Consider the following 19155-nt stretch of genomic DNA (forward strand, 5'->3'; position numbering starts at 1 on the left):
TCTGAATTCATCCAAGCCATTCAAATGTATCAATATTTCTTTGTGTGCATGACTGAGATCCAAATCTAGTTGTGCTTCCATCCTCAATGTGTTATATTTAAACTCAATGGATAACAAAGCCTTTTTCCCATAGACCATCTCATAGGGTGTAAACCCAGTGGTGGTCTCCATGTTGTATTATAGGCCCAGGTGGTCTCAACTAGTCTCTCTGCCCAATCCTTCCTGCTGCTACTCACTACCTTGGTTAAGATGTTCTCCAGTGCCCTATTGGTCACCTCCACTTGTCCATTAGCTTGTGGATGATAAGGATTGGAGGTCCTATGCTTGATTTTGTGATGGCTGAGTAGTTCTTCAATCATGCTAGAGGTAAAATGGCTGCCTTGGTTTGTGACTAGCCCTCTAGGGTACCCAAGTTTGTAGAATATATTCTCCCTTAGGAACTCAACCACCTTCTCTTATGTTGTTGCCTTAATTGCCTTGGTTTCAGCCCACTTAGTCAAATAATCAGTGCACACAATAATGTGTTGCTTTTTCTTTGAAGGAAGGTTGATAGGCCCAATGAAGTCCATGCCCCACTTGTCAAATGGCTCGAAAGTCACTTGAGGTTGTAGGGGCATTTCATCTCTTGGAGTAGGCTTTCCCATCCTCTGGCACCGATCACACTGACTAATGTAGTTTTTCACATCCTGATGAAGAGTAGGCCAATAATAGCCTACTTGCAACACTTTGAATGTTGTCCTCTTTGCTGCAAAGTGACCTCCACAAGGCCCATCATGACAGGTCAGGAGAATGTCAAAGACTTCCTCTTCCCTTACACACCTTCTTAATATTTGATCTGGGCAAAGTTTGAACAGATTGCCCCCAATCCAGGTGAAGGGGGCGCTTTTCTTGACTATCTTGCTCTTTTCTTTGGAGGGAAAGTTTGGTGGGAACTGTACTGATACCAAATAGTTTGCTATATCAGCAAACCATGGGGAGAGAACTGAAATAGAAAACAAATGCTCATCTGGTAACTAGTCATCCACCATTCCTTTTTCACCTACAGGCAGATTCATTCTAGATAGAAATTCGGCAACAAAATTTTCCTTACCAGGATTATCAACAATAGTTAGATCAAACTGTTGTAACAAAAGCAACCATCTTATAATTCTAGCATTCACATCTGGTTTGTTCATTAAATATTTGATTTCAGCATGATCAATATGCACAAATGTTTGATAGCATGTAATGTAATGCCTAAATTTGTTCAGTGAATGCACAACAGCCAGGAGTTTATTTTCAGTCACAGTATAGTATAGCTCAACCTTTGACAGATTCTTACTAGTAAATTATATGGCATAGGGAAATTTCTCCTCTTCCCGACCTAAGGCTGCTCCTATGACTTTGTGTGAGGCATCAGCATGAATGTGGAAAGGGAGGGCCCAGTTTGGGCCTCTAAGGATTGGTGCAGTGGTTAACTTACCCTTTAGAATGTCTAAGGCCTCTTGACAGCTCTTTGACCATATAAACATAGAATCTTTGGCCAACAACCCAAACAAAGGAGAGACCAACTTGCTGAAGTCCTTTATGAACCTTTGGTAGTATCCATATAACCCTAAGAAACTCCTAACATCTCTCTACTTTTGTAGAGGTGGGACCCTTTGGATGATTGCTATTTTGTTTGGGTCCACCTGCAGTCCTTGCTGAGATATTGAATGACCTAGTATAGTCCCTTCAATCATTAAGAATTCACATTTTTCTGGACTGAGAGACAGGTTCATTCCAATGCATTTATGTAATACTTTGCATAGGTTAGTCAAGGCTTCTTGAAAATCACAGCCATAAGGTGTAAAGTCATCCATATAGATTTCCACTACATCATGTACTAATTCAGCAAAAAATACTCGATACTTCTCTCTGGAAAGTGGCAGGAGCATTGCATAGGCCAAAAGGAAGGACCCTATAAGCAAAATTACCCCAAGGACAGGTGAATGTGGTCTTATCCTGGTCTTCAAGGCAGATTTGGATTTGGTTGTACCCACTGAATCCATCTAGAAATGAAAAAAAATCTTCCCTGCCAGGCCATCTAGCACTTGGTCAATGAAGGGTAGGGGAAAATGATCCTTCTTTGTGGCTTTGTTCAACTCCCTATAATCAACACAAATCCTCCACTTTCCATTTTTCTTGGGAACTAACACTAAAGGAGAGACCCACTCATTGTCTGAGATAGGGTAAATGAATCCTGCATCTAGCAGTTTTTGCAGTTCTTCTTTGACTATGTCTTTAAGAGCTGGATTCATCCTCCTTTGTGGTTGCCTGATTGGCTTGCAACCTTATTTGATGTATATGTGGTGAGTACACACTAAGGGGTGTACTCCCTTCATTTCCTTATAACTCCAAGCAAAGGCTTCTAAGTTCTTTGTCAACATGTTGCATAGCTTTTCCTCTTTTAAAGAAGAAAGAGATGGATTAATTTTCAAAGTTTTCTCTAGGCCAAATTCTATGGTTTTGACACAGAGTGGGTTGGAACTGGCCAAGCATAAGTCAATTGGATGATTGTTCTAGGTTTCCCTTACTTCTTCTTCTAATGGTAATGAACTAGGAGTTGGACTTTGGAGCAAGTGTTCAATTAAGTCATCCTCATCTTGTTGTCCTCCTCCTATGATTTCTTCCAAAGCATAAAGTTGGGCAGAATAAACCTCATCTTCTTCCTCCTCCTCCAACCATAAGATAAATCATGCTCTAGGGTAGGTTGATAAGGAGGGTATAGGACCAACTGTTTGGACATATGCCCATTCTTCATGGTCATATTCCCACTCTGCAGTGAATGTAAGCATCAGCTGTGGCCAACCATGGCCTCCCAAGGATGAGAGGGTAACCAGTAAGCTTAGCCTTAGGTTGGAGAACTAGGAAATCTGCAGGGTACTCCCAGGAGTCAATGGAGACCATCACATCCTCCACAATTCCCTCATGGGTGACTATGGAATGGTCTGCAAGTTGCAGAATTGTTGTGGTCTTCCTCAATGACCCTTGGAGGTTGAGCTTGAGCATGGTATCCTTGGTCATCACATTAATGGCAGCCCCAAGATCAATCGGAGTGTGTGGGACAATGGTGCCATTGATGTGCACTTCTACTATAGGGATTCCAAGGTCCAAATATTTTAGACATATTACCTACCCCAGCGTTAAGTCAGACAATTTCCCAATTACATTAATGGTGGGGGCATCCTTTTTTCTTCTTCCTAGATGCTTGAAGCACTTCTCCTTAATCAACTTATTGTAAATCGAAACATCTTTGATTGCTCGGAGAAGGGGAATCTTTACACATAGATTTTTCAATTCTCCCAGTAGTTCAATTTCTTCTGGGGTAGGCTAGAGTGGTTGAGTTAATCTCTCAGGAAAGGGTGGATTTACTTTAAGGTTGCTTTCCTCTCTTTCTTCCTCAACCTCCCTATGTGAAGAGGGAGGTTGGTTATCAGGGAGAATTCTCTGAGATCTTAGGTTGATCTCCTAGATTTCTACAACTTAAGTTGGGTATGATGTCTCTCCATTATATACTTGTTGACCCTACTTATTGTTTGGGTTAGAATTTGGCTGGGTAGGCATCTAGGGTTTCTTATGTGGAGCAGAGTGCAGGAGTTGTGGTTGGGTAGGTGGTGGAGGCAATAGGGCTGGAACATTGTTGAATTGGGGCCTCCACCCCTGGTGTGCGGTATTCCACTGATGTTGTGGCCGAACATAAGGTTGAAATGACTAGTTGGCTGACTAGGAATGTTACTGAGATGCATAGAACCAAGGAGGGGGTATAGACCAGGAAGGATGACTAGGGGGTCCCCAAGAAGGTATAACTGTGGTTTGGTTGGGGTTGTAATATGCATGGGATGACCCTTGCATGCCCTGCTGGTACAGTCTAGGCCCAAGAGGTCTCCTTTGGTTGATGTAGCAAAGCTGCTCAGTGACCCCTTTGGCTCCTTGATATACATCTTTGAGTCCATGTAAAGAAGGGCACTTGTATGTGGAGTGGTTTTCTTCACATATTGAGCAAATCTTAATATAGTTTAGTGGACATTCATTCCTATGATGCCTCCTGGTGCAGCTAGGACAAAAGATGGCCAAGGCTCTCTCTGCTTCCTCTTGCTTCCTTTTGATGTTCATGGTGTCCAATTGAAGGGTTTAAAGCATATCACTTTTGAAATCTTCTAGCATGATATAGACATATTTGAGCACTGCAAGCCCAATCACATATGTCCATAAACCAAGGGCTTCTAAACCCCTAAAAGTGTTGTTTCATACCCTAAAGGTATAAGGTCAGCTGATTACATCATCTCCCAGAAGTTATCCATGAAAAACTACTCAGAACTAGTCAAAACAAGACCATACATACTGCTCCATGCATAGGGTGCGATGCATATCACCTATTACACACGGGGGTTGTGATGCATACTAGAAAGCCCTTCTATAGGGTGCGATGAGCGAGAGCAGAAAAATGGCAGAAGCAGCGTGCTAGGTGGAAACCTAGAGAATCTTCTAGAAACTGCTCATATGACACTTGCCTCTCTGAATTCGCCCAGGGATGAGTAAGAGATCAGAAATCTCCAAGTGGAACCAAGAGCTATCAGTGAAATGACACTAATAAAATTCCCAGAAGCTGACTCACTCTCCTGTAAACATCTATATATGGATCCCTCATCCAAGAGATCCAGAGGCTAGAATTTTGTAATTTGCAAGGAAGTGCTATTGGTTTCTCTTTGAAGACATTATTGGGTGATCTTGCTTTGTATGAGGTGAAGAGGGCTTTCATGCTGGGAGGATGATGCTAGATCAGACAGCTTGGTTGTAATCCTCTCTTCTACTACTTCTATCAATAAAGTTATTTGAGTTTTCCTCCATATGTTTATATATCTCTGAATCTTGAATTTGTATATGCATTTGTATGGTTAATGTACATTTGATCCTACATTATTTATGGTTATAGATCTCTATGCTTTGATGGTATTTTTCTGCCTTGACTCTACAGGTGTTCTTTGAAGCGGGACAAGTGAGAAAGGAGTGGTGAAAGCTCTATCAAAGGAGAGAGAAAACAAGAAAGGAGACCAGCAAAAGAATGAGGTTGGTACTCTCTGCTTCTCTCTCATCTATCTCTCATAAAGGAAAACACAAGTGACTTTAGTTTGTCTATTTCTAAGATAGTGACCTATCTTAGTGGGACTAGCAGCTCTGAATGGACACTAGTTTTCCCGATAACACAGCATATTTCCAATTTCACCCTCGATGGATAAGTTGGAGGATAATGTACTGACCATAGGTTAACTACCCCTACCCTTTTTCCTGGCTGCCTTAGAATGGTTTCTAAAGACAATCTTAATATCCTCATAGGGTAATTTCTAGACATATCCTCCTTCTATCATATGTAAGGTATCTAGAAGATCCTCCCTTACTCCTCTAAGTAGGACTAGCTTTAGTGACGCAGGGTCAAGTGTGCACTTAGCCCTTTTGTAACTGAGCTGGAATCTTTCTTCATAGTCTTATAGGGATTCATCCTGGTGTATGTTCATCCTCAAAATCTCTTCTTTAGTATCCTTTGACCTACACTAGTCCCTATATTTGTTATTAAAAGTCTATTGCATTTGGTCACAAGTTGTGATGCTATCTCCAAGTAAACCCATGAACCAGCACAATGTTGCATTCTTGAGGGTAGATGGAAACAATTTTAACTTTTGCTCAACATATGTATAGTCATAGGTTCGGCATATAACAACAAACTCAAATAGGAAAGTTTTAGTTTCCTCTATGGTCGAGCCATGGAAATGAGGTAAAGAAGAGGGGCTTATATTCTTCATCTTAGTGTCCCCATTGGTTTCCCTGATGGGGAAGGCACTCTCAATTTTCTCTTTATCTCCCCTGTCATTTTTGTTTCCGCCATTGGTTCAGTAGGAATGGGTTCTTCCTCTTCTTCTTCCCTTGTAGGTTCTTCAAATATGTAAGGTTGCTCACCTAAAGGTTCTTCCACTTCACAGTCACCGAAGAAGAAAGAAGGTTGATTGTTGGATGCAGCGGGGGTATTTGTCAATAATTTCCCTAAATTGTCCCTATTCCTATGAGGCATGAAAGGAAATGTTTTTGGATTGGTTTTTGTAAGAGTTTCTTTAAAGCTAGAAAGTTCTTGCAGAATGGAAAGGAAAGCAGTTAATGACAAACGAAAGAAAGGAAGCTACTAGATTACTTTTGCAGAAATAAACTAATGGAAGAAAATTGAAGACTAGAAGTAGAAGAAAAGAAAGTTAGAGACTAGAAAATAGAAGAAAGCAGTAATTACTTCTACTTATAAACCTCCCAGAAACGACGCCAAAAAGTGATGAGCCTAGGTATTGCAACAATAATGCTGCAACTCCCAGGGCTACCAGATTTACTTATCAACCTGGGGTACGTACAAACTTGGAGGTAAAAGTGTTATATGCACAAGTAAAAGTGAAGGTACTTCATGTTCTCACTGCTCATCTGGCAAGAGACCCTAGAGGTTCCAAGCCATACTTCTATAGGGTCAGAAGAAGCTTAACTCTTTAATGGAAGAAGAGCAAATCTATCCTAAGGGAGAGCTACTTCTCCTTCAGTATTGAAGAAAACAACATGTAATGATAAACCACACCATACCCTAATTAACCGATTAAATAGCTATGCTAAGAAAAATTTCTAAATTAATCACTAACCTAATGTTGCTATCTAAGTTACAGAAGCAAAGAGAATTAAACTATACTAAGGTGTAAGCAAAGAAACTTAATCTAACTCAAGTTTTAAGTGGAAGAGAAATCAGAGGTCGAAATCAGTGAAAGGAGGATGTCAGGACACAGTAGTGCATAGGGACCATTGGATCGATCAATGAGAATAATATGGACAGTGGAGATCTTATCGAGGGGGCTTAAGTGAATAAATGGATGAACAAGGTTAATGAAGCAGATGAACGGTGGAGATCGTTATCGTGAGGAATTAAGTGAAGAGATGGGCGGACAGGGTAACAAAGCGAAGAACGATTGAGATCTTATCGCATGGATTAAGTGAAGAGATGGACAGACAGGGTGAACACACAGTATGAACAGCTGAGATCTTATAGTGGAGGTTAAGTCAAGAGATGGACGGACATGGTAACAAAGCGATGAAAGACTGAGATCTTATCACGTGGATTAATTCAAGAGATGGACAATGGAGATCGTATCGTGGGACAAAGAAACTTGCGGAAATGATGGAGTGGGTTTCTAAGGCAGTAAGTAGTTTCTCGTGCGCCCTCAAGGCTGTAAGCTGAATTTTGAAATTTCACACGATTAGCCTTACTGCGCGACACGTAACATGAGAAAACCACTTTTCTCACGTGCTCTCAGGTGGATAACGGTCGTGCAATAATCCAAGCGAGATTGTGCAATAGTCGTTAGATCAGGTGGGGTTGATCAATGGTGGAGATCGGCCAAGCTAGTTGGTGATTGGGTGAAGTGATAGCCGTCAAATCAAATGAGGCAGATTGATGGTGGGGGTTTAAAGCGCATGAAGCGCAGAGGTAACACGATAGCAATCAGCTCAAGAGGGGAAAATCGATGGTGGGGACTTAAAGCGCATAAAGTAAGTGGCAGTTGAAAAAACTAATGGATCAGATGGTGATTGGGAAGGTTTGTTGCGGATCGGACGATGAGGAAACGATGCATGAAGAATGTGTCGAAGGAGGTTTCAAAGGAAAACGACAGAAAAACACAGTGAGGGTGAACGAGTAACTGCATCAAAAGAAAAACTCCATAGCTCATGCGAGAACTAAAATCCTGTGTTTTTGGGGTTACTGAAGGGTCTCTTCCTCAAGTCATGGTTCCAGAGGGAGGATATGAGGCTGAGACACCTGTGCATAACCTTATGGTGATCTTTTTCTCCTAACTAACCTGTGAACTGAAAGAAGGCACAAATGAAAGTAAACTAAAGCACAACGCATATGAATAGAACTAGAAATCTATTTAAACAAATGAACAAGTAAGCTAGAAAGTTTCTTAAGCAAATAAACTTAACCAGGAAGCTATTTAAACAAATGAACAGAACCATAAATTTATGCTAGCATACATGTATAGTAAAGAGGAGCTTTGGCTGCTCAGGTCGGGCCCTAACCCAAGAGCTTTAGCCCTCTGAGTTAACTCAGAGCTGGCTTAAAACAAAACTCATTCTCATTATGAAAACCATGGATTACAGAACAATTGTCACAAGTCTCTTGCAGCTTAGAAATAAAGTAAATTTTTACAATAGAAGTCTGAATCCTATTGAGGTCCTAAGCCTCTCTATTTATACTCTAAAGTCTCTAACAACTTCCTTCCCATTAGGGAGGCTTGGCCTCCAACTCAAGAAAAATTGGTTTTGTGTCACTTTCACTTGCTCGATTGTCTTCTAGTCTTCAAAGTGATGGTTGTTTTCACTCCGAGCTGATGGAGAAATATTCGAATGGAGGAGTAGTAAATGAGGAAGATTTACCTCCTATAATTACTCTCCCTTGTCCCATTTGAGTTTTGACCAAGGTCTTAGCCATATTTCCTTTCTTTTATCCTTTATGCCTACATTTTTCCTTGCTTTTATCCTTTATTCCTGAATTACATGCACATTAGACCACAAAGCAAAATATCCAACTCAAACTCATCTCATAAACAACATATAATCAAAAGTATGCAATAAGTTGTGAGAATAGTTGGTTTTACTAAGCTAGGAGGTGAATTAAGGCCAGTTAAGGCCCATATAATTACCCAATAATGAGGCTCATCACCAGGGAATCTTGCATGTAGAGTTACAATGGGAGTAGTTCTATGTATTCATATCAAATGACAGTACATATAAATACAATGAGTTTTTTTTAAATATAGGAAAATTATTTTGGACTCTCAAACACTTGGTTAGGAGAATATCTCAACAACACACGAAACTAGGAGATTATCTAGTTGGAGAGAATCTCTCAACCAATTATGCCTACACAATCCCCTAAACAATAGGAATAAACTCCTTCATGTAGAGCCTAGAACCTACCAATATTGACCAATATACTCAACAATAATGATCACACAAACATATAAGAAAAGTAGCTATTTACGTATTCTAACTCCCCCCCTAATGAGTACTTGCCTTCATCTTCATATGTTGAGGTATTCATTTACACCTTTTTTTTATCAAACACTCCACTAAAGATTTTAATGTTTAGCAAATTCTACCTTTGGTTCAACCTAACACTTTCACTTCATACCTCGATCATGTAGACATCATCAAATCATCGATATCCACATAAGGAAACAACCATCCACTGGAATGCATGGATACCTAACCATTGCAACTATTGTTCTAGTAGGAAGTCCTTCAAGTACATGGTTCATTCAACTTCTTGATGAACTCCCCCTAAATATAAAATTTTACCTAACAAAATTTGCAATAAATATGTTCCATTCAAGTCTATTCAATCAACACATGGCACATTTCTTTTGAGTGTTAAAGAACTCTATAATAGAGGCTACTAAACTAACTAGACAAGAAACATCATTTAACTAGGGAATACATGTCAAAGAGGTATTCATGTCTATCCAATTCTTATAACGGTATTCCCTTTTCATGTTAAATAGATTCGGGTACAACACACTCCAACTTATGAGGTTACTATGCACATCATATCAACACATCATATAAACTTTTTAAAACGTCATATAAACACATGACATGTAGACTTGCTATAACTATAATATGTGACTCACAATATAACATGGTCATGAGCCTACTTTATTTCATACAAATTACCTATGTATGTCCATCATCTCAGCTGCCACTACTATTGTCTCGGTTCTCTCTGATATAATTGTTGTCATCTTCTTCCTCTAATCACTTGCTTACTTTTACTAGTCATCTTGATTTATTCTCCTTGAAGCTTCACTAAACAATTGTTAGAGTAATGTATAAAGAGTTTTTCAGAAGAAATCACATTGAAGATTTGGTTTGACGTGTTTCGAACCAGCAAGTGTGGTTCATCTTCAAGACACGATGAACCACACTTGCTGGTTCGAAACGCATCGACCCAAATCTTCAATGTGACTTCTTCCAAAAAAACTCTTTATACATTATGATATGGATCATAGAAGCTTGAATTCAAATAATTGTTAGAGTAGTCAATTATAACAACCTTGCACCCCACATATTGAGTTGACTAGGTTCAATATGTTTTATTTTACAAATCTCAAGAAGATTCAAGAACTTAATTTCACTTTACTAAGAAGGAACAAACTTGGAATCTTCAATTGCAATATTGACATCTCGATCTCAATGATTATCTTGGATATCTTTATTTCACCTAACAAAGTTTATTAGAGTAGCTAATTCTAAGAAAATAATTATACTCATATTGAGTTAGTTAGGCTCAATACATTCATCCAAGGTTCCAAACTTATAACATAAGTTCTTACAATCTCACTCACATATTTTCATAGGTTGGCCATCACCTATCGAATCAAATTATAGTCATGTGAAGCCTTAATAACATAACTTAGTAAACATGTAGTTCAAACAATCCAAATATATAGGAAAAACAACTAGGTTTAGCCTCCAAAATAGGTTAGTTTTCCAATTTTTCTTACACAACAAGTGCCTCAAATGTACTTAGTGCAACAATATTCAAGGGTTGTGGCACGTCCTTATAACAAATCCTCCAAGCCATGCCAAAATAGGAACCAACCAAACATAACCTATTTTTTTCTTGTCCCTTTGAAGGTCCATTAAAAGAAAAGGAACACATTTAATCTTCACCATTTCAATGAAGAGAACATCTTCATTAATCAGAAGGCATACTTTCTTCAATCCAACTTACAAGTTCTCCTGCCATACCAAGTAGGCACTCACATTAAAATAAAAATAGCAATTCCATGTAAAGAGTGTAACTTCCATAAAATCATAGAAGAATGTGATTGACCTTAAAAGACAATCTCATCTAGGACTAAAAATTTGGTTCTTGAAATCATGTTTTCTTAACCCATTGCATACTTTTAGGTCCAACTCCTAGAAGTTGTCTCATACTTAGACCTATTAGCTTTTTACATGTGAGCAATCTCTGGTACAAGGGGATCATCTATGTTTGGATCAATGAACAAAGTACAAATTGAAAGATGAACCTTAGAAATTTTCAATGAAGGACTCCAATATTCCTTTGAAATATCGAGGCAGATATTGTCATTGTTGTTGATAAACTTTAGTCCTTAAAGAAATCTTAGGTGGTTTGAATGGATAATCAAGTGGAAAATGAATTTTCACCATAAACACACCCCCGGGATATGGACCGTTAGGAGGTCCCATAATTGTCACTTGCCAATGGAACATATCATCTTTCACTAGTCCTGCACTGCATGAAGTAGGATGATCGTTTTGGATATCCTTGAGTTCCTTTGCAATACACTTCAATTCCATAAATGCAATATCATCTTAAAGAATAAACCCTAGCATTTCTCAGAGCTTAGAAGAGAAATTTTAAAGCTGGAAGCCAATATTACCCAAGAATTAACTAGATCAGACACATAAAGGTATATCAATCTTACGATCTATGATGAAAATTATGGATGCCATAGTTGAATGCTATCTTGGCCTTAAATGCTTCTAGCTCTTCTAGAAGAGAATGAAAGGAAACAAGTTTTACAAGATCACAATTTCACGATGGATGGAGGGAGGAGTCATCAACATGTAGCTCCTTGTAATATTCCCTTTTCTTGATATAGTCAAAGTGGACGAAATATGCCCATCATATTGACTGCAGTATTTTCCCGTGGTATTGACCGTGGTATCTGCCCATGGCATCGACCCATGGTATTTTCCTTCATTTTTCAAGGGAAAACAATAAAATAAAGTTTCTTGAGAGTCCATGTTAGGTCCCTATAATACTAGTGTATCCCCTTATTATTATTGTCATTGTAGCTCCTTATTGTTATTGTTGTGCCTATGTTGTCCCCATATTGTTATTATTGTGCCCCATAGAAGCCCATTATTGTTATTGTTGTGCCCTTAATTTATTATTGTTATGTCAGTTCTGATTATATTGTGACCTCTTATACTCCTATATATAGAAATGAGGTTTTGTCATTTGAATCATCCAAGAATTGTTCATTTGTGTAATGTAAAGGAGGTTTCCCCCTCGAAGAGACTGATTTTGAAGGTGTTGATCTCTCTTTTCTTCTATTTTGTGAGTTGGTTGCATAACATTTGGTATGAGAGCTTTGGATTCTAGGGTTTCGCTGCTTCAAACAGGTCATAGTGGAAGTTTCTCTGTAACTTTGTTTTTATGAAGTTTCAGAATCTGAAATTAAAACCCATTTGAGCCAAAACAACAATGAACCTGAGGTCCAAATTTCAGATCTTATCGTGCCATATTTTCTATGATATGATCCAAGGAAGTTAGGATTTTTGCAGGCTCCCAAATTACATCTCAAACAGATGACCTTGGAAAAATCATAATAACTTTCTCTCTGAGCATCAGATTGAAAGTTTGTAAATAGTTACAGATAGTAGACAGAATTTAGTTTTTTTTGGATCATTTTCAAGTCTGCAGGTTGAAACAATGACACGTGGCACTTGGTACAAGTTTTCTCTACTGAACCAGTCTACAATAAGGTCATCGTGGGCGATTTAACATAACTCTTCCTTGGAGAATCCAATATTGATCAAACTTGTGGAGTTAAAAAGAGGACGCAGAGGCTATCACAAGACAAAATTTCAGACCTTCGAGATTTGAAATTACAGAGATACAACAGATTCAATTTCGAGCTCCTACAAAGAGAAAAACGGTGTGTAGTCTCTTTTTAAAATTTGCATAAGTTTGGTTTGAAAAATTAGTTGAAGTGATTCAAACGGCATGGTGAAGAAAAATTATCATTAATTGATTCCCCTAAGAAAGAAAATGGAAACACCTAGTAAGCAACCTAAAATCTCTAGCATGACCCATGAAGAAGAGGAAGAAATGCAACATGATATATCAAAGTTATGAAACTAAGTGCAACAAATTTCTCTCTCAAAAAAAGTAACAGAAGCTAAGATGGATGGTTTAAAGAAAGGCATGGAAGCTAAGAGGAAGGCATGGAAGCTAATATAGATGGAGGGAAGCTAAGATGGATGTTTTAGAAGTAAACATTGAAGATTTGAAGAAAGGCATGGAAGGTTTGAAAGGAGGTTTGGAAAAGTTGCTACAAGAAATGCTTCCTAATGGTGAAAAGGTAGTAGAGGAAACTCATGTTGAGAACAAAAGAAATGTTAATCATGATTTCATAGAATCTAACATTGGATTGAATACCCCCCATGTTCCAAAGATCAATATGAGGAAGTTTGATGGCAAGGATCCCGTAACATGGATACTACAAATGGAGCAATATTTCGATCTCCATAATGTGCGAAACACACAAAAGGTATGTATTGCAACTTTATATTTGGAACCCAATCAGTTTGTATGGTATCGATGGCTTTTCTCTCATAAACAAATTGTCACTTGGTCAATTTTTATGGAGGAAGTGATATCACATTATGAGGATACAAAAAAACACCTTCTTTATCCAGTTGATAAATCTCAAACAAAAGGGTACAATGGTGGAGTACATTGAGGACTTCCAAAAATTGAATATAAGGGTAAAAGATATTCCAAAGGAGCATAGGATTGATGTGTTCATAAGGACTTTAATGGATAACATCCAACATGAGGTTTTCCTTTGGGAACTTGATTCATTGGACAAGGCATTCAGGTTGGCAAGAAAAACTCAAAGAAAAATTATGGCAACAAGGAAGCCTACCACTCACAACTATAAAGATGGAAGTGTTGTTGCCCCTAGTCTTCCACAACCTACAAGGTTGACACCTCAACTGTTGGAAGAAAAAAGAGCAAAAGGGCTTTGTTACATTTGTGATATCAAATACACTAAAGGTCAAAAGTGTGCTGAGAAGAAATTATTTTATATAGATTGCGAAGAGGAGGAAGAAAAGGAGCAAGAAACGTTAAAAGAAGAGGATATACACCAGGAACCAACCCTAGAGAAAGAAGAAATGAATCCAACCATATCTTGTAATGCATTGCTAGGAATTACCAGTCCTCAACCTCTCAATATAGAAGGACATATCAAGAAGAAAAAGATAATAGTGTTGATTGATTCGGGTAGTACCCATAATGTTATTCATTCTAAGATAGCCAAGGAATTAAATTGATTCTTATATCCAACACTAGAGTGTCAAGTAATGGTAGAAAATGAAGGAACCATAAATTTCTCTGGAAAGTGCCATAATATCAAGCTATCCATGGGAGAATATGTAATGAATAGTTCAATGCTTTCCATTCCAATGGGTGGTGTTGATGTTGTACTAGGAGTGCAATGGCTACAATCTTTGGGTACAATAGCTTTTAATTTTCAAGAAATTTTCTTGAATTTTTTTTGGGAAGGAAAGGAAGTTGAATTAAGGGGTATCGTAGGGAAACCAGGAAACATAATCAGCTTTAACAGCATGAAAAATATTCTAAAGAAATAACAACGGGGTGTAATTACACAATTATGTTCACTAGAGGTTCCCACATCGAAATCATGATCATGGCTCCAGTAGCATTGGTGCACAAGAAAGCCTCCCACCTATTCGTGATCATGATCATGCTATTCATTTTATTCTAGGAAGTGTTCATCCAAACATCAGGCCTTACAAATATCCATATGCCCAAAAGAGTCAAATTGAACATATGGTTGCAGAAATGCTGGAGGCTGGTATAATTCAACCTAGTCAAAGTTCTTTCTCTTCTCCAGTAGTATTAGTGCACAAGAAGGATGGATCATGGCGCACGTGTCTGGATTATAGGGATCTCAACAAGCTCACTATTAAAGAGAAATTTCCCATTCTTGTCATTGATGAATTATTGGATGAATTACATGGAGAAATTTACTTCACCAAGTTGGATATTCATTCGGGATATAATAAAATCAGAATGAAGACTGAAGACATTCAAAAAAACAACATTTAGAACTAATGAGGGTCATTATGAATTTTTGGTCATGCCTTTTGGCCTTACCAATGCACCTTTTACATTTCAAGGCTTAATGAATTCCATTTTCAAACCCTTCCTTAGAAAATTTGTGTTAGTATTTTTTTTTTATGATATACTAATCTACAACAAGTCTTGGAAGGATCATGTTAAACATGTTGACATGGTGCTCAAACTATTGGAGGAGAAAAAATTATATGCAAATACCTCCAAATGTTTCTTTTGAGTACAAGAGGTGGAATATTTGGGTCATATTGTATCTCATGAAGGTGTTAAGATAGACCCCAGAAAATTAAAGTCATTAAGGAATGGAAAATCCCTACATCCAAAAAGCATTTGCGAGGCTTTCTCGGGTTGACAGGGTATTATTTCAATTTTGTTAATAATTATGGGAGAACAACAGCACCTCTAACAACATTACTAAAGAAAGATGCATTTTCTTGGAATCCGGACGACGGCTTTTGAACATCTTAAAGAGGCAATGTGCCAAACATAGATCTTCGCTATGCCAGACTTCACAAAAACCTTTATTGTGGAATGTGATGCCTCAGGAAATGGAATTGGCATTGTTTTAATGCAAGAAGAAAGACCCGTTGCTTTCGAAAGTCATCCAATCAGAGGAAAGTATTTACACAAAGCTATTTATGAGAAGGAAATGTTGGCAATACTACACGCACTTAAGAAATAACGACCTTACCTAATAGGAAGACACTTCAAGGTAAAAACAGATCATGATAGTCTTAAATACTTTTTAGAACAAATATTATCCTTTGAAGAGCAACAAAAGTGGGTCACAAAGATGTTGGGTTATGACTTTGAAATCATCTACAAAAAAGGGAAGCAAAATGTTGTTGCAGATGCACTCTCAAGAAAGGATGAGGATGTGGAAGCATTTCTTTGTGTGATTTCTATTATCCAACTAGATTGGATAAATGAAGCAAGGGATGAATGGAAGAATGACGAAGAAGTATGGGCACTCATTCAAAATTTACAGCAAGATCCCAGTACATCTGATACATTTAGCTCAAAAAATGATTTGTTATGGTACAAAGATCGCTTATAGCTCTGTAAGAATTCCCAGCTGAAACAAAAGATTCTTTTGGAATTTCACACGTCTCCCTTATGAGGGCACTTAGGATTTTTAAAAAGTTACCACAATGTTAAGAAGGATTTTTTGGGGATGGCCTTAAATCTGATATTCAAAATTTTGTGGTGGGATGTTAGGTTTGCCAACAAAATAAAGTCGAGACAATTAAGACCCCGGGTCCGTTACAACCTTTATCGATTCCATGTCAACGTTTGGAGGAGGTTTCAATTGATTTTATCACAGGCTTACCCAAGTCTGAAGGAAAGAGTGTCATCATGGTGGTAGTTGATAGACTTACCATACATGCACACTTTTGTGAATTATCTCATCCATTTAAAGCTAGTACATTTGCTACTGCATTTATGGAAACAATTCAAAAGCTACATGGAAACCCAAAGATTATGGTAAGTGATAGAGATCCAATTTTCATTGGAAATGTTTGGACAAAATTATTTTCTTGTCTAGGTACTCAGTTAGCTCATAACTCATCTTATCATCCTCAATCTGATGGGAAAACTGAGATAGTGAACAAATGTTTGGAAGGATATCTTTGTTGCTTTGTATCTGATAAATAGACACATTGGGTCAAGTGGTTTCCTATGGCTGAATGGTGGTATAACACTTCTTTCCATACTGCAGCAAAAATGACCCCATTTATGGCACTTTATGGATATCATCCACCATCCATCACATCATCTTTAAAAGAAAATTCTAAGGTTCAAGCAGTGGAAGATCACATCGAGCATCAACAACATTTTCTCGAACTCTTAAAGGATAACCTCACTTTGGCACATAATAGAATGAAACAACAGGTAGATCAACATCGTAGTGAAAGAAGTTTTGATGTAAGTGACTGGGTATTTCTTCGACTGCAACTATATGAACAAATTCCCCTCAAGCAAGCTAAGAATGATAATAAATTATCACCAAGGTATTATATTCTGTACAAGGTGTTACAAAATATTGGTACTATGGAATACAAATTGGAGCTTCCTGCATCTTCCCAAGTGCACTCAGTTTTCCATGTTTCATGCTTAAAGAAGGTTATAGGTGAAAGCTCCCAGTTCAAAAAATATTGCCAGAACTTGACGAGGAAGGAAAAATCATTTTGGAACCTAAAGCAGTCACAGAAACATGAAATCGACAACTACGAAATCGATCAATTTTAGAGTATCTCATCAAGTGGAAGAACTTACCCACTGAAGATTCCACATGGGAGGATGAGAATTTTATACAGAAACATCCAGAACTACTCAAGCATTGAGGACAACACTTTTTTTAAGGAGAGGGGCATGTTAGGTTGCTATAATACCAGTGTATTCATGTTGGGTCCCTATAATACTAGTGATTACCCCATTACTATTGTAGTTATACCCCTTATTTATATTGTTGTGCCCCTATTACCCCCATATTGTTATTTCTGTGCCCCATAGAATCCCTCTATTGTTATTTTTGTGGCTTTATATTATTATTGTTAGGTCGGCTGGATTATATTGTGACTCCTTAGACTCCTATATATAGAAAGGAGGTTTTGTCATTTGTATCATCCAAGAATTGTTCATTTATGTAATGTAAAGGAGGTTGCCCCCTCGAAGAGGCTGAATTCTAAGGCGTGGATCTCTCTTTTCTATCTTTTTGTGAGCTGGTTTCATAACATTTGGTATCAGAGCTTTGGATTCTAGGGTTTCGCTGCTCCAAACAGGTCATCGTGGCATTTTCGCTATAACTTTTTTTCTGTGACGTTTCAGAAGTTGAAAAAAAAAACCCATTTGAGAAGAAATCGCGCTGAACCTTGGGTCCAAATTTCAGAGCTTTTCGCGTGATATTTGCGGAGATATGATCTGAGGAAGTTGGTCTTTTTGCAGACTCCTGAATTACATTCAAAACAGGTGACCTGGGGAAAATCGTCATAACTTTCTCTCTGGGATCGGATTGAAATTTCGTAAGAAAGTACAGAAAGAGGACGGACTGTAGTTTCTTGTATGTGTGTTTTAGATTCAAAGGTTGAAACAGTGACTCGTGGCACGTCGTACAAGTTCGCTCTACTGAACCAGTCTAAAACAAGTCACTGTGGGAGATTTCACATAACTCTTCCTTGGAGAATCCAATTTGGCTCAGACTTGTGGCATTGGAAAGAGGACGCAGAAGGCTACTACAGGTAGCAATTTCAGAATTGGATGATCCGAAATTACAGAGATACATCAGATTCAATATCAGGCTTCTATAAAGTGAAAAAAGGTGTGTAGTTTTTTTTTTAATTTTTGTGTAAGCTTGGTTTAACGGAATTCAAAGGGCATAGTAAAGCATTATTATCGGTAACTGATGCCCCGAGGAAAGAAAATGCAAACACCTAGTAAGGAACCTGAAAGCTCTAGCATGACTCATGAAGAAGAGGAAGAAATGCTACATGATATATCAAAATTACAAGAACAAGTGCAACAAATGTCACGCTCACAAAAGCTAACAGAAGCTAAGATAAGTGGCGTGGAATCTAAGATAAATGGCGTGGAATCTAAGATAAATGGCGTGGAATCTAAGATAAAGGGCATGGAAGCTAAGATGGATGATTCGAAGAGAGATTGGAAGAGAGACATAGCAGATTTGAAGATAGATATGAAGACAGACATGGAAGAATTGAAGAAGTTGCTACAAGAAAGGGTCACTAATGGTGAAAAGGTAGTAAAGGAAACTCATGATGAGAACAAAAGAAATGTTAATCATGATTCCATAGATCTAATGTTGGATCGAAGAATCACCATATTCCAAAAATCGATATGAGGAAGTTTGATGGCAAGGATCCCGCCACATGGATATTACAGATGGAGCAATTCTTCGATCTCAATAATGTGCAAAACACACAAAAGGTACGTATGGCAACTGTATATTTGGAACCAAATCAGTTTGTATGGTATCAATGGCTTTGCTCTCGTAAACAATTTATCACTTGGGCAATTTTTACGGAAGAATTGATAGCACATTATGAGGATACAAAAAGCAACACTTTTTTTAGCCAATTGATAAGTCTCAAACAAAAGGGTTCAATAATGGAGCACAT

The 19155-nt window shown here is 38.0% G+C and overlaps 1 pseudogene; it reads right to left on the reverse strand.

The window, feature by feature from the left end:
- Window positions 1-10988: 10988 nt before the first annotated feature.
- LOC149247213 (ubiquitin-conjugating enzyme E2-17 kDa pseudogene) lies at window positions 10989-11424 on the reverse strand (annotated as a pseudogene).
- Between the last annotated feature and the right edge of the window lie 7731 nt (window positions 11425-19155).

This window comes from Pinus tabuliformis, chromosome 7, assembly GCF_031772625.1.
Source record: "Pinus tabuliformis cultivar Carrire ecotype Pingquan chromosome 7, CPIR1, whole genome shotgun sequence".
In the NCBI taxonomy this organism is placed as follows: Eukaryota; Viridiplantae; Streptophyta; class Pinopsida; order Pinales; family Pinaceae; genus Pinus; species Pinus tabuliformis.